Genomic DNA, 6,000 nt, shown 5'->3' on the forward strand with positions numbered 1-6,000 from the left:
AAGGGATTTGCTTGCCCAGGATCACATAGCTAGTAATTATCTGAGATTGAATTGTTTCTCTCCCTCCCTCTCCCTCCCTCTCCCTCCCCCTCTCTCCTTCCCCCCCTCTCCCTCCCTCCCTCCCTCCCTCTTTCCTCTCTCCCTCTCCCTCCCCCTCTTCCTCCCTCTCCCTCTCCCTCTCCCTCCCTCTCCCTCTCTCTCCCTCTCTCCTTCCCCCTCTCCCTCTCTCTCCCTCTCTCCCTCTCTTTCTCTCTCTCTTTGACATTTAATTTTTTTATTACATGTAAACAAAAATTTTTAGCATTCATTTTTTTAAATTTTGAGTTCCAAATTTTCTATCTCGCTTTCTACTCCTTCCCTATGAAGACAAGCAATTTGGTAGAAATTATTATACATATATCATCACGCAAAACCTTTCCATGTTACCCATGTTGTGAAAGAAAATGCAGATCAAAAAACCTCAAGAATAATAAAGAGTAAAAAAATGTGCTTCAATCTGCATTCACACTCCACTAGTTCTTTCTCTGGAGGTAGAGAACATTTTTTATCAACAATTCTTTGGAACTGTTTTGGATATGAGATTGTATTTAAACTCTGGTCTTCCTGACTCCAGGATTGACACTACTGTGTCACTTAAAAAAACAAAACAAAACAAACCATATCAATGAATCATTTTTAAAAGTAGGAAAGCAAAAAGGAAGTTCTGAAGGAGAATCAAACAAGTAGGTAAGGGTTAGACCTACCATGTTAAACTTAAATTATCTTTAAAAAAAAAAAAAACTACATAAAACAATGTACCTAATAATTCACAGTTTCATATGCAATTGCCTCTTTTTTCTTTATATATAGAAAAGTTCACAGTTATTAATATATGTTAAGTTTATAAACTAAAAAAAAAAAAAAATTAAAAAGCAAACAATCCTGCTAGAAGGCCCTGACATTTTAAATGAGTTCTTCCTGGTCTTGAGAAGATTCACACCTAGTATGTCACTAGAGTTTTGAAAAGTCACGTTTAGGACTAGAGGCACAGCCAGGAATGAATTCAAGACCATGCTTTCCATAGCAAAGGACTAGGACACTTCTAGTTTGAGAAGGACCTCAAAAATTAAGGTTTAGTTCTCTGCCCATCATTGTCTGCTGCAGGGACAGTCTGATCTCACTAATCACTAATCACTTCTGATTAAAACTATGACTTTCCCTTTTGGTTATAGGGAATCTAGCATGCCCTCTTGCAGCAATCAGTAATAAAACCCTTAAAAAAAAAAAAAAACCCAAGAAAGTGATCTCTGTGTTGCTTTTGATGAACAAGACAGCAGAGGAAAAAAGAACAAAGAACCAGATAGGAAAGGTTTGGGGTATCAAGAGGTCTCTAGCAAATCGAGTCTAGAGGCTTAATGGAGGGGAAAAATGAAGGAATTTTCCCCCATCCCTAACCCATCTCACCATAATTCATGAATATAATCCTGAGCATTGACATTACATTGTCACATTTCAGTATTAGCTAGAAAGAGTTGCCAGGTTTCTGATATAGAAAACTAACTCAAAGGGGAAAAGCCAGGAAGGACACAGGCCAAGGCTTCTTATCTCTGGGGCCAAATGTCTACAGATTTCAATTAGCAAATTGATAGTGTTATCACTCAGGAGTTAAAGCTTAACTTTGTTTTCTGGCGTTTCTTAGAGCCATTGATAAAAGAATTTGAAAGACTAAATTCCATTCCAGCATTCTTCAGACTCTGATTAAACAGCAGGAAAAACATTCCAGGAAATAGATCCCTTATTCGGGGGGCTTAGAGAAATTGTGATAGACAAAGGGAGAACAGCAAATCATTCCACTTAAATCCTCAGTCAAAGGGTTAATAGTAATAGTTCACATTCATGTAATGCATTATCTGATTCTATCTTCCCAATAGCCTTAGAAAATAGAGAAGGCAATTATTATTTTTTTGGTTTGTTTTGTTTTTTGCTGAGGCAATTGGGGTTAAGTGATTTGCCTAGGACTACACAGCTAGGAAGTGTTAAGTGTCTGAGCCAAATTTGAAATCAGGTCCTCCTGATTTCAGGGCTGTTGCTCTAACCATTGTGCCACCTTGTTGCCCCGAAGGTAATTATTATTATTTCCATTTTTCAGACGAGGAAACTGAGATTCAAACAGGGAAGGGATTGCCTACAGTCTTGAATGAAAAAGGACTGGGACTTAAAAACAACAGGTCTGCTGGCTTCAGCTCAGTTTCCCATTCTCTGATTCCAGACTTTGGCACTTGTCAGAGGAAACTGTCTACCAGTCTGTAGCTTATCAAATGTAGCTTTTAAAGTTTTTGCAATCTCTGAACTTAAAAAAAGACAAAGTTTCTTTTCCTTTCTCTCAGTCATGTTCCTACCACTTGGCCTCCATCTTTGCAGGAGAATACTTTGATGTGGAGACCTGTCTGCATGAGTCCAAAGTTTTGACTCCTTTTATTATTCAGCAATATATTCAGTACACTTATAAAATGAGCATTCTTCATAGATCTTTCTAAAACAGATTCAATACAAGGCTGACCTTATTAAGAGACAAACACTTACTTGCCTGGCAAGTCAAGTGAAAATTCAAGTTCTCACCTTTAAAAACATATTCCTTCCTTCTATCACTGTGTTAATTACTGTCAATTGCATGATCAATTAATCGTTACATATTTGTTAAATGACAATGGCAAGCCCAATTGACTGAGATCTGACTGAACTTGACTTGGTTTTGGATTCCAGGCCAATGAATTTCCTGGGGCTGACCAGACATTGATTGTCATTCTGGTCTCTGACTATTTTATAAATCTCCCAAATTCTCCTCTCCCTAGATTCTTAAGCTTTCTTTCCAGACTTTTGTAAGATATGTAAAACAAATTATCTGGTAAAACTGTGAAATACCTAACCTCTCCCACTGCCAACCTGGTCATTCTCTCTGTCTTGGTATGCTTTATAAACAGTGTTCCCAACCTTTTCCCATCTTCTTGGCTACTCCAACACTTGACGCGTGGTACCTGGAACTGAAATTCTTTTATCCTGATTAAAGTTCTCCATTTTGTTGATTGACTGTTTTCATTAAAATTCAGGTTGACATTTACTATGTACTATGCATTGTGCTAAGTGTTGGGGGATATGAAAAAAAGGCAAAAGACAGTCTTTGCCCTCAAGAAACTTATGTGAGACAACAGGTAAACAAACATATACAAAGTAATCTAAACCTAGGATAAAAGTCTCTGTCTTAATGGATTTCATGCTCTCATAGGGTAATATGACACTTTTATAAGTAATTTCTCTACTAAGTAATAACATCTCAGATTTGCAAACACAAGCATTATAAATCACAAAATCTTAAAGATCAGCTTGTACAAAACATACCAGAACAAGATTCACCTCTAGAGAATAGATACCCAATTAGCTGTTCAGCTTTTGTTTGAAGGCCCTTAGTAAGAGGGAAATTCTAGTCTTTGAAAATGACCCATTCCACTTTCAGATCGCTCTTTTTAAGGAGAAAGGTTTCCTTACACTAAGCCTAAATCTAATAATAATAGTTAACTTATTATGTGCCAAATGCTTTACAAATATCTAATTTAATCCAGAGTCGAAATAAGGATGTCCATGATCACCCTTACTATTCACCTAGAAATGCTAACATAGTAATAAGAAAAGAAAAAAATTGAAGAAATGGACACATTCAATGAGAAAGCAAAACTAACTTTTTGTGGAAAATATGATGGTATATTTATAGAACCTTAGAGAGTCAACAGAAAACTGGTTAAAACAACAAACAATTTTAGCCAACTTTCAGGATATAAAATAAACTCAGCAAATGATTAGTACTTCTATAAATAATAAAATACAGCAGAAAGATATAGAAAGAGAAATTCTATGTAAAATAACTGCAGCAAAGACCAAGATCTCATAGCCTATACCAAAACAAGTTTAAATGGGTTCATGATTCAGACATATAGGGGACACTATAAGCAAATTAGTAGAGCAATGGATAGTTTATCTGTCAGTTCCTTGGAGAAAGGAGAACCATATGACCAGACAAAAAGTAGAGAACATCACGAAATACAAAATGAATAATTTTGATTACATCATATTAAAAAGGTTTTCCACAAACAAAACCAATAGCCAATATTAGAAGAGAAGCAAAAATCTGGGAAACAATTTTTACAGCCAGTGTTTCTAATAAAGGCCTAATTTCTAAAATATATAGAGAACTAAGTTAAATTTAAAAGAATATGTTATTCCCCAATTGAAAAATAGTCAAAGTATATTAATAAGCAATTTTCAGAGGAAGACATGAAAACCATCTATAGTCATATGAAAAAATTCTCTTAATCTCTATTGATTAGAGAAATGCAAATTAAAATAACTCTGAGGTACCATCTAACATCTATCAAAATTGGCTAAGATGACAGGAAAGAGAAAATGGTAAAAGTTGGAGGGGATATGGGAAAACTAGGGCAGTGATGTCTTTTTGGTGTAGTTGTGAATTGATTCAATCATTCTGGAGTGCAATTTGAAACTATGCCCAAAGGGCTATAAATCTATTACCCTTTGATCCAGCAGTGCCACAACTGCATCCCAAAGAGATCATAAAAAGGGGGAAAGGACCCACATGTGCAAAAATGTTTGCAGCAACTCTTTTTGTGGTGACAAGGTCTTGAAAACTGAGAGGATGTCCCTCAATTGGGGAATAGCTGAATAAATTGTAGCATATGAACATAATGGGATACTATTGTTCTATAAGAAATGATAAGCAGATTTAATGTCAGAAAAAAATGGATTTTTATGAACTGAGGTTGAGTGAAGTGAGCTGAACCAGAAAAAAGTACACAGTAACACAAAGATTGTGTGATAATTATCTATGACAGACTTAAGTCTTCTATGCAATACAATGTTCCAAGACAGTTTTAATAGACCTGTGGTGGAAAATGCCAAACAAAGCAATAATCACCCAAACAATCTATTGCTGGATTAAAAAATAGAGTGGTTGTCAGTGGAATAGATTAGATACACAATATACAAAAATAAGTGATCACAACTTAGTGTTTGATAAACCCAAAGATTCAAGATACTAGGGCAAGAACTCACTCTTTGACAAAAACTTCTAGGAAAACTAGAAATCAGAAGGCAAAAATGAAGCACAGATCAATATCTCATTTCATATACCAAGATAAGGGAGAGCTAGATGGCACAGTGGACAGAGCATGGGGAATCAAGAAGAGCTGACCAAATCTGGCTTCAGACATTTTTGTGACTAAGGGCAAATTGTTAACCAGTTTGCCTTCATTCCTCTTCTGTAAAATGAGCTGGACAAGGAAATGGTAAATAATTCTAGTATCTTTGCCAAGAAAACCCCAAATGGGTTCATGAAAAATTGGATATGACTGAAATGATACAATAATAATAACAAACACCAAATAATCTCAAAATAGGTACATAATAAATAATAAAGGTTGATATCATAAGCAAATTAGGGGAAGATAGAAAATGTACTTGTAATACTTCAGGAAAATTTCTAAAAGCAACAGTAATCATGACATCAGAAAAGGTAATAATAAAAATGACAATTAAAAGAGGTAAGCAAGTGGTAAGCAACATATAATATATGGAATAGCATCTAAATACTTACAGTAAAAGTTAATTAAATTCTAGGGGAAAATAAGTAGCAAAGTTATAATAATTAGGAACTTTAATATCCCTCCTTTTGAACCTATATAACTCTCTTTTTAAAAAACTTTTTAATAGCTTTTTATTGACAAGTTATATGCATGGGTAATTTTACAGCATTGACAATTGCCAAATCTTTTATTCCAATTTTTCCCCTCCTTCTCCTCCCCCCCCCCCTTAGATGGCAGGATGACCAGTAGATGTTAAATATATTAAAGTATAAATTAAATACAAAATAAGTATACATGTCCAAACCGTTATTTTGCTGTACAAAAAGAATCGGACTTTGAAACAGTGTACAATTAACCTGTGAAAGAAATA

Source organism: Antechinus flavipes, chromosome 2 (genome assembly GCF_016432865.1).
Source record: "Antechinus flavipes isolate AdamAnt ecotype Samford, QLD, Australia chromosome 2, AdamAnt_v2, whole genome shotgun sequence".
Taxonomy (NCBI): Eukaryota; Metazoa; Chordata; class Mammalia; order Dasyuromorphia; family Dasyuridae; genus Antechinus; species Antechinus flavipes.